Source organism: Rhincodon typus, chromosome 14, assembly GCF_021869965.1.
Source record: "Rhincodon typus isolate 14 chromosome 14, sRhiTyp1.1, whole genome shotgun sequence".
Taxonomy (NCBI): Eukaryota; Metazoa; Chordata; class Chondrichthyes; order Orectolobiformes; family Rhincodontidae; genus Rhincodon; species Rhincodon typus.
Window position 1 is genome coordinate 61,738,226 of NC_063345.1, and position 10,923 is coordinate 61,749,148.

Here is a 10,923-nt window from a genome sequence, read left to right on the forward strand (position 1 = left end):
TCCTTCACAGATGCTGCCAGACCTGCTGAGCTTTTCCAGCAACCTTTGTTTTTGTTCCTGATTCACAGCATCAGCAGTTCTTTCAGTTTACATTTAATTTGCTAATCTGAGTTTCCTTATGCAAATTTGCACTCAGGTAGTAATTCTGAAATTCTGAAATTCTTATCTTTATGGTCCTGCATTTTTAATTCAGCGCTGAGTTGCTTGTAATCGCTCAGCAGAACCTCCTTCCTAGTCCTGCCGCTGTCATTGGTACCTACAAGGACCACAGCACTTGAATTCTTCTCCTCCCTTTACAAGTTCCTCTTCAGCCCAGAGGAGATGTCCTTGATTTTCACACCAGGTAGACAACACAGCCTTTGGGACTCTGTCTTTGCTGCAGAGAGCAATATTAATTCCCCTAACTGTCCTATGTTAGTCTTACATTTCTATTTTCTATCTCCCTGCCCCTTACCCCACTTGAATGGCGCTCTGTACCACAGTGTTTTGGTCAGTTTGCTCATTCAACTTGCACTCTGTGCTTTTGTCCACATGCATGGCAAGAACCTCACACTCAGGGTCACTGAATTATAGAGTCGTACAGCATGGAAACAGATTCTTCAGTCCAATTTGACCATGCCGACCAGACATCCTATATTAACCAGTCCCATTTACCAGCATTTGGCCCATATCCCTCTAAACCCTTCCTATTCATGTACCAATCCAAATGCCTTTTAAATGTTATAATTGTACCAAACTCCACCACTTCTTCTGGCAGCTTGTCCCATACACGCACCACCCTCTGCGTGAAAAAGTTGCCCCTTAGGTTCCTTTTAATTCTTTCCCCTCTCACCTTAAACCTATGCCACCGAGGTTTGGATTTCCCTACCCTGGGGAAAAGAACTTGGCTAGTTGCCCAATGATTTTATAAACCTCTATAAGGTCACCCCTCAGCCTCTTACGCTCCAGGTAAAGCAGCCCCAGCTGTTGAATAAGGGGAGAAAGCACCTCCAAAGTTAAATCCTGGATCCCAATACTTGTCTCACCATCACTGCCCTTCCTTCTCATTTAGATCTGTTCCCGCTGTCTGCTTCTCAGTGATGCTAACTTGTTACACTCAACTCCCAGTCTGCCTCACAGCAATACTGACCCGATACACACTCCTCCCAGTCTAATTCACAGTCACACTGACCTGCTGCACACTCCTCCCCATCTGCTTCATCGTGATGCTGACTTGTTACACAATGAAACTTCAAACCTCCAGCACTTCTTGCTAAAGAGAGATCTCCCATGGGAATGTTGTCCTGGGTCAGATACAAATTGCATTGCAATCGCAATGTGTTAATCAATTTCAATGCCTTCATAGTGTTTGCTGTTTTGACCCACGCATTCGATATCTTATCATTCTTAAAACACTTCACACCTCATCCTTGGCACTGTAAGGACATCCATTTCAGCCACTCTGTCCCCCACTAATTTTTATAATTTGAGTTTAGCATCCTCACCAAATCCCTTCTCTCTTCAATATCCATCTCCTCATCAAGATACACACCAACATCTGCAGGGGACCAAAATCTCTCGCATCACCTTTAATTTATCAGCTCCATTATTATACCCACATGACTCTCCTTACTAAACTGGAATAATGGCTGGATGATCTTATCTTCAGATTGTTCCAGTGCCACAAGCTTTTGCACTTCAAACTGCAAAATGCCCAATCCACCATCTCTATTGCGGGTGTATAAAATCCTATCCAATGTATAAATGGGTAAATGTAAAATTTCCTTAATAAAACCTCAAATAAAAGAGTCTAAGATACGTAAAATATTCTGGGGTGCCTCTGCTAAAACCAAATGATAATGCAATCTGAGTATAAAATAGTTCCTAAAAATCTCAACCTTCTGTATTGGGCGGAGGACTAATCTTTTCAAATTCTCTGACCATTCTTTCAACTTACTCTCCCAGTCAGCTAATTATTACTTTGCGTAATAATCTTATATGTGGACTTTTGTCCAATACCTTCTGCAAAACCAAGTACAGGAAATCAATGGGTTGCACTTTATCTAAAGTACATGTTAATTATTCAAAGATTTCCAATAAATTGCTTACACACAATTTTCCTTTCATAATATATGGTGACAGTTCCTAATTACCTTGAGCTTTTCCAAGTGCCCAATTATAACTTTCTTAATGATTGGTTCTAAGACCTCGAGACAGACGCCAAGCTAACTGCCTATATTTTCCTGTTTTTTGCCTCCTTTCCTTCTTAGAAAAGTTATATTTGTTACTTTTGGTCTGAAGGACGCTCTCCAAATTCTAATGCATTTTGGGAAGTTAGCACTAACTCTCCTACTACCTCATCACATTCTCTTTTAAGAATCTAGAATGAAGTCTATCAAGACTCCATGACTTGTCAGTCATCAGCTCCATCAGTTTGGTCAATACTGCTTCCTTAGTGATTATAATCTCACTGTATTTCTCTCTCCCTTCAACTTCCTGATATAGTGATATTGCTGAGATGCATTTCATACCCTCTATAATGAAGACAGAAACAAAATATCTATACATTACTTCTGCCATTTATATTTTATTTACTAACTCGCCATTCTCACTATCTTGAGGATCAACACTCACTTGCTTATTCTTTTCCAATATAGATACATATAGAAGTTCTTGTTATCTGTTTTACATTTCTAGCTAGCTTCCTCTCATACTTTAATTTATTTAACCTGAATAATCTTTTTGTCATTCTCTACCTTTCCCTGGACTCAGATCAGCCACTTATCTTTGCAGAATTATATACTTTTTCTTAATTTTGATGATTTCCTTATATGTTTCTTTAGTTAACTATAGATGGTGAGTCCACCATTTGGAAATTTTCTTTACATTATGAAAATTCTTTTTCCATATGTCCTGAAATAGCTCCCACTGTTTCTTTACTGATGTAACTCTTATCCCAATATCCCAGCTCACTTCAGCTAGCTCTGTTTTCAATTGCACGTAGTTGTCTTTCTTTGCTTAACTTTGAAATAGTGTGTTTAGAGTGATTATTCTCCCTTAAGAACCTGATATAAAATTAAAATCATATTGTGGTTGTTGCGACCTAGAGATGATGTCTGTCTGAGGCTAGTATTCCACCCTGTGACATTACTGAGTACTAAGTCTTTAAAGACTGCACTCTGGTTGGTTCCAGAATGTGATGCCCTAAGAAATTATTTTGAAAGCATTTGACTCTTCATTAAAGTTATTACTACTTATCAGATTTCCAGTTAAATGTTGACAAAATCTTTCATTATTGCCATTCTATTGTCACAAACACACTGTATTTTTTCATGTCTGCTCCTCTCTATATCTGGATCAATATTTAGGGTCCGTAAGTCACTTCCACTAGGGATTTATTTCCCCTAATATTCCTCATCTGCATCCAAACTGAGTCTACATTCTGATTCAACAGTATTTTTATCTGTTGCACTGATACCATCCTTGATTCGGAGTGCACACATAAATGACAGTCTCATCACACAAGTTCCAGGCAATGACCATCTCCAACAAGAAATTGCCCAACCATCGCCTTTGAGAATCAATGAGAATACCATCGTTGAATTCAATATCCTGGGGTTACTATTGACGAGAAACTGAACTTAACATGCCAAATACATACTATGGTAATGTCTCACAGATTTGTTTTGACTCCCAAGATAAAGTCAGCGCTGTGCCAGGGAAGTAGAATTCAAAAACAGATTTGGGTTCCCTAAAGTATATGTTGCCATCAAATGCACACACATGGCACTGTATCACAACGCTGTGGAACTCATCAACAGGAAGGGATTCCATTCCATTAAAGTTCAGGTCATCTGTGATCACTGTGACGACTTCCTGGAAGTGTGTGCCCACTGCAATGATTCCTGCATCCTGGAGCATTCTCATGTACCTGGTACATTTGAGGGCCCAGGAGCTGTGCAAGGCTGGTTACTGGGGCACAATTCTGACCACGGCTCATGGCACCATTGCACAAGCGCCTGATTGATGTGAAGCATTGATGTAATGCCAACCATACTCTCAACACACGCTATGGTGGAGAAGAGTATGGGGCTCTTGAAGACATGGTTTCATTCTTTGCAACAGTCTTGGATGACCCCCAGTATAGTCTGGACAGTATGTGAGACATCATCGTGGCATGCTGTACCCAGCACAGTTGAAGCAGGTAACCAGCTGAGGCATTGGAGGCAGGAGAGCTTGGGAAATAGGAGCTGTATTCCAAGGAAAAGGATAAGGGCATTGTGGTGGAAGAAGCTAATGTTGCTCATGACAGAGCCCAGATGCAAATGAACACTACAAACCAGACAGAATGTCATTGACACCAGGTTCCAATCAGACAGAACTGGGTGCAGTGACAATGGTTGACCGTAACATAATTTTGGTCATGATGTTGAAATCTGATTGGCACTGTGAGGGTGGTGTTCAGCTTCTAATGCCTTCATTTCCTGTTCTGATGTGGAGATGCCAGTGTTGGACTGGGGTGGACAAGGTCAAAAATCACACAACACCAGGTTGCAGTCCAACAGGTTTATTTGAAGACGTAAGCTTTCAGAGTCTTACTCCTTCAACAGGTGTCAGTGAGAGAGGTGGCATCGACACAGAATTTATAAGCAAAAGATCAAAGGGTCACAGAACTGATGCGAATGTATTGAACAAACCTAAGATGGCTGTTAAATCTTTAATCAGTTAGAAAGGATTAATATGCAAATACTAGAATTTCTGTCATGCCAGTGCCCTGAGATAACTAAAGGTTTTATCTGTATACCAGAGGTGACATCTCAGGTCAGACAATGCATTTTAGATGTCTTGTTTAGAATCTTGCTGTATATTAACTCGGAGTCAGGCTGGTTTTATTTCCAAAGTAGGAATTTATAAAATGCCACATTGACTGTCTACAAATTGTGTGCTTTTTGAACAAAATAGAATGTATCTGCAATTACAAATCTGTAAATGCAAATTCACCTCATAGATTTTTACGTGCTGCACGTGTGTGTGTGTGTGCGCGCGCACGCCTGTGTGTGAGGGAGAGAGTGGGTGTGTGTGTGTGTGTGTGTGTGTGTCTGTGAGAGAGAGTGTGTGAGTGTGTGCATGAGAGTGTTTGTATAGAGAAGGTCTGTGTGAGTATGTGTGTATGTGTATGTTTGTGTGAGACAGTGTGTGAGTATGTATGTGTGTGTGAGAGAGTGTATACTGTGGTGGGGTCACCTATAGTGCGACATGAACCGAAGATCCTGGATGAGGCTGTCCTCATGGGTACCGAACTTGGCTATCAGTCTCTGCTCGGCGACTCTGCGTTGTTGTGTACCCTGAAGTCCACCTTGGAGGATGTTTACCCGAAGATCCAAGGTCAACTGTCCTTGACCGCTGAAGTGTTCCCCCACTGGGAGGAAACATCCCTGTCTTGCAATTGTTGGACTGTGTCCATTCATCTGTTGTCATAGTGTCTGCATGGTTTCACCAATACACCATATCTTGGGGCATCCTTGCCGACAGCATATGAGCGTTGGCCAAGTCACATGAGCATCTGCCATGCACATGGGTGGGTGGTGTTCCTTCATTTCTGTTCCTTACCTTTCTGTAAAGTAAAGCTCATATTTATGTTTGCATTTGTCCAGTTGCTCAGTGAATGGATATTCCCTTACTGGACAACTTCAAGAGCGGGTCTCCAGTCAGCATTGGAGACAGGGATCGCTCTATTTAGAGGGTGTTTAGATGCAATATAGCTTGCGACAGGGAAACTGTATGACCTGGTAGTTAAATAGCAAACAAGGTGAGAGAATGATGTTGCATGTGCAAGGGAATGCCAAACATGTCAGCTATATGTGTTGAGCAGTTTGGCTTCGTTTCTGCTGTGAAATTAGTTTAGTGCAGAAAGAAGATAAGTGATATTAATCACTGGCAGATATTACATGGATTAAAACCACGTTTCACTTGTATAGCTGCATGAGTTGTAAATCACTTTCACTTAACTGATTCAGTATTATAACCCCATACAAATTTATCTTTCTCATGAAATCAACATTTTTGAATTTAATAGCTGAAACTTTCTGGTATTACTCTTTTTTCTTGTTCAAACCAGAAAGAGTCAATAACAAATTTCTGAAATTAGTTTGATTCCAGTTGGAAACACATCCATAAATTCTCAAAACTGGCAAGCATGAAAGGTTAGATAAAATGCATTCAATTAACAATGTTAAAAAGAAGATAAAATTATAGCCCATACCAAGACGTGTACTGCATCATTTTAGAATAGCTTGGGTTCCGAAAAGAGCAACACACCATGTTGGCTTATCTATAAGGGTGTTCTTAAGCAAAGATACTTGGGGCCAGAGAAATCCAATCCACGCTCTGGCACTTCTGTTGTTTCTCCAAGGAGCACATGGAGAGAATCCTTTTCTCTGTCTTTTGTACCAAGCCTTTTCCTTTTGTAAAACTAATTTGTTAACTCTTTTCTGCCTGTATTCAAGTACCTTCTTACTTTTGATCTCAATTTTCATACTTATATTTAAAGTAATTTAAGTGAAGAAAAAAGATTTTGAGAGAAAATGACGAGAAAGAGAGAAAATTTAGAACTGCTCTAAGGATGCTTGTTGGTATTTGTGTACACATATAGAAATTAAGTTCTCTAACACTTTGTCACCCGGTTCTTAATATTCAAAGCGGAAGCTTGTCTGAAGCGTTTATGTATCTATGTGAATGTGTAATCCTTCATTTGAAACAGTATAAATGTGATGGTTGAGTCAATTTAAAATGTAAGAACTGCATTACCAACACATTTTGCTTAAAGCTAGTATTGCCCTTTTAAACTTTAATCTGAAACCCTGAAATATCTGGCAGAAACCCAACTGAAACTATTCAAAACACTCTTGCTGTTGAAGCTTTTTTCTAATTTGGAATATGTATAAATTTAGAATTAAATTGGGGGTTTTCAGTATAACTAACCTATTAACTGGTAAAGGTAGAAGTTTCTCTGCTGGCCACAATGAAAACTTTAGTTATAATATTGAAGTTTGTGTGTCAATATCTTTAATTCTGAATAAAAGAAAAGGCTCACACGTATATACAGTTTGGCAATTTCAAATCTTAAGTATTGACTCATGTGAATTGAAAATTTAACCTGACTAATTAATTATCCTGGTTATACCAGAAAGAAAGTTAATTCTGAAGAAGGATGCATTTATAAAATTGCAAAAAGGTTTTGAAACAATTGTTTATTTAATTGAGACTGACGTTCACCTTGTTGAGAGCATGAAATGTTTTTCTTCAAAGTTGATCATACAAAAAATTACTTATTCTTTTCAGGTTGTTTCAATTCCTAAGGATTTAAAGTTGATAAAAAGACCAGTTTACAGCCTGAGTTTGGTTCTTTTTCATTGCGAAGCATTTTAAAAATTATGGAAGGTTTCACAACTGCTTGCATCTAATAATATTTTATTTCCCACATAACGTCCTGCAGCGAAGTTAATCCTTTATGCTGACAGATCCTTTCAGAAAAATACTCACACAGATTTTTATATTGTTGCACATAACCTTATATGTACTGGACATAATTAACTTCCACTGTTGCTTGACAGTTCTGACTGAGCCTATTAATCCATTGGATTCCCAAGCAGAGCCATGGGGCTTTTTTGTTGCATTCCCTAAAGAAAGCAAGTAACAATAGATCCTGGCTTGAGGCAAAGAACAAGACAACTGTAGGAGGCTCAAAAAAAGACAGAGTGAAATTCCCTCCTTGTGTGAGTAATCGTAAGAAAGATGAGAAAATGTGGTGTAGATGAAAAAAAACCTGATTCTTGATTTAATTTTCCCTCAAGCCTTAAATGGTGAATTCAGAATCACATCATTGAATAACAATCACCTTATTCCCAATGTATTTGGATCTCATTAAAGCCTCAATTCACCATATTTATACACCACTTACAATTCTCCTCCACTTTGCCACAAAACTGAATGATGTAAGTTCTCTCTATATAGAAACCAGAACGGTTACCAGGCAGCTCACTGAATGTTTGTCCACACATTATATATCTACTTCTTCACAATAACATACTTGCATACACCATGAGCGCTAATCCCCTCAATTTTGTCCACGCCAGTCAGCACTGCCAATTCACCCACTTTACCACATTATCATTCCCGCTCTCTGCTCAATGCACTTCAGCTCCATAACACTTTACCTTGGAGCTCAGTGGTGCATACAGCTGTGCGGTTCTGCCAGCTCACCTTCTGCACAGGAGCAGATATTCATCTCATGCATCTGCACTGGATGCATCTTGTGTCTCATTTTATTAACACTCATGCGTTTTGTGCTTACTTGGAGACTGCCAGCGTCTGTGTGGGTCACATCACTTCCTCACCATGCAGGGTCGTTAGCACCCAGTTACTGTCTGCCTCTTTGGCTGGTGATACATGTTAGCTCCAAAGAAGAGACAAGCAGCATAGCATGGAGGGGAGCACCAAACAGTCAAGGGGACTGACATGTTGTTGCTCAGCTCCGTACTATGTCAATGTCAGACCTAAGGTATGTGCCAGCAACTTCCACAGCAAATGCGCTGCGAGTGTTTCAAGCAAATGGTCATGTCTGAAAATCAAGTTGGAGCTGAGCTTAGTGGGCTGACAAAGTACACAAATCGCCCTGTAACCTGCTTTGACTCTGGGAGGAGACAGTGGCTTGGTGGTATCATTGCTGGACTGATGATGCAGAGGTAACGTTCTGGGGACTCAGGTTCCAATCCCATGGTAGCACAGGGTGGAATTTGAGTCCAATTAAAAACCTGGACAGTCTTCTGATGAAGAAATTGTTGCTGGTTGTCTGAAAAGCCCTTCTGGTTCACCAATGCCTTTTAGGGAACAAAATCTGTCATTCTTACCCAGTTTGACCTATATATGACTCCAGACCTACAACAATATGGTTGACTCTTAATTATCCTCTAGGCAATTAGGGGTTAGCAATAAATGCTGGTCTGGCCAGTAATGCTCACAACCCATGAATGAATTCTAAAACAGGCACATTTTTACTAAAGGAACCACTACACATTCTACAAAGATTTCCTTAACCAGGCCTCTAATCTGCTTTTGAGTGGAATCTCTTCATCTCCAGCCAGGAACTAAGTTTGTCAGTATCTTTGAAAATGCTGATTTCTTTTTCTGATTTTTGGACAAGTTTGGGGTCAGTTTCCCCTTAAACAAAATAGCTCTGATTAAACCTGAATTGGTTGCTGTAACATTTAAACACAAATTTAGTACTTTCATGGCCACATGGGTTTGACCACTGAGCCTCCTGCTGGTCGACATTGATAATGCCAACTTATTTTTAATTCAAAAGTATACTTTATTCGTAAAAATATCTTTATATACATACATAGTCACTTAAGCAGTTCTTTTCTGTGCAGTAGCATATGAAGAAACAGAAACAATGGAGTTTTACTCTATCCAACAAACAAACCAAAGGCATTTCTCACTTTTACAAAACTAATCTTACACATATTTGAGGCATTGGAAAAGTCCGATAACCAAATTAAGTTTTCAGAGTGCCCTGACTTCCCATTCTGATAAAGCACTGGATCTTCCCTTACTAGGTTATCTTTCAGGTTCCTTTGGGAAGGGTTGGGAACTGATCTATGTTTTTTTTCCTTTCCTACTCTTCCTTTCTCTTAACCTCATTTTGCTCCATCGAAATCCACCTTATCTCTCCCCTGCACATAACAGTAGCCAGGTCCAAAATTGTTTTGAATTGCAGATTTGTAGATAATTTCACATTCATCTGCTATATGGAGGCTTCCCTGGCTTTGGAAACTCTTTGTTCCTCTACATGACTTTTAAGGAGAGCCAACTTTTTCCTAACATGACTACGTCTCTTAATCCTTCCAAAGTGTGCGCAATTTTGAGCATTTACACCCGCTGGATGCACACAAACTGCTTAATTCTTTGAAATTTGAGTAACGTTTGAGTTCCCTTTCTGCAAGAGTTCCTCAACCTCTGGTGGCATTCTTCCGGCACTAACTCATTAGCACTCAGTATGGCATTTTTCATTCGTTGTTGGTTTGAAGAGTTCTCAGCAAGCACTATAGAGCAAACTGCATTACACTGTCCCACGAGCTGACCCTGCATTAGGAAGGTGGAATTTTTTGTTAAGGTAATCTGTTTTGTTTCAAGTTCTCCGTCTTTTTCCTGTTTTGTTTTGAATTTTTCATTTAACGTGCTATTCCAATTGGTTCAGATTGCAAATACAGCCCCGACTCCCCCATCTTGCTGCTGAGAAGGCTAAAAGACAATTAAAACTGCTCTACTCTTGTTGTCTGCAATCAGTCCAGTTTTAGAAAAGGAAGGAGTGTATGTTTCTGAACCCCTGAGAGTACAATCAATTTGCACACTTTTCATAAACTTAATAAAGGGGATTATTCATTCACATATTTATCCTGAAAATCCTAACTCACTCACTGACCACTCATAAATACAGATTCTCACTTGAGGAGCATAGAGTTAAAAGCTATAGTGCAGGCACAAGTAATAATTTAAATTTAATGTCGATCTTGCTCTTTGTGCATCTATTCTGCAGCTATAACATAGTATTCCTCGCTCTGTTCTGTCACCCTGATGCACTTTGTACGGTATGATCTGCCTCTATTGCACGCAAAACAAAACCTTTCACTGTACCTAGGTACATGTGACAATAATAAATCAAATCAGACAACAGACTATAATGGAAGGCATGTGCTTGCTGCATCTCAGTAGTGGTCTTGCAAGGAAGAGGGTCATTTCCACTCTTGGAACATCGGTAGGTATATTTGATAGGCTTGGAGGGCTGAAGGGCCTGTTTCTGTGCTGTATTGTTCTTTAGTTGTTTGGTAATCGAAGTTATGTATCAAAGTTCTAGCAGGATTCCCTCAAACAGGTGGATTTTCA